This window comes from Physeter macrocephalus, chromosome 8, assembly GCF_002837175.3.
Source record: "Physeter macrocephalus isolate SW-GA chromosome 8, ASM283717v5, whole genome shotgun sequence".
In the NCBI taxonomy this organism is placed as follows: domain Eukaryota; kingdom Metazoa; phylum Chordata; class Mammalia; order Artiodactyla; family Physeteridae; genus Physeter; species Physeter macrocephalus.
Window position 1 is genome coordinate 158,395,249 of NC_041221.1, and position 541 is coordinate 158,395,789.

Below are 541 nucleotides of genomic sequence, written 5' to 3' on the forward strand. Positions count from 1 at the left end.
CGCGTCCGCCTGCCGATGCAGGGGAACCGGGTTCGCGCCCCGGTCTGGGAGGATCCCACATGCCGCGGAGCGGCTGGGCCCGTGAGCCATGGCCGCTGAGCCTGCGCGTCCGGAGCCTGTGCTCCGCAACGGGAGAGGCCACAGCGGTGTGAGGCCCGCGTACCACACACACACAAAAAAATCCCTTTATTGAGTATGTGCAAAGGAATGTACTATTTACTATGGGGGGTATACACTGTGAATTGAAACTTATACTTTGCCCCCAGGAGTTTGCAATACAATAGGCGAACTAACTAAAAACATTGGTAAGTAATACATACATTATGAGAAATAAAAATAAGTACTGAGGACATAAAAATCAATAGTGAATGAAGAAATCAAGAATGGTTCTGGAAAAGCAAGTAAACGGGTGTGTCAGTGGTGATAAAAAAGAGAGTTGTGGGGCTTCCCTGGTGGCGCAGTGGTTGCGCGTCCGCCTGCCGATGCAGGGGAACCGGGTTCGCGCCCCGGTCTGGGAGGATCCCACATGCCGCGGAGCGGC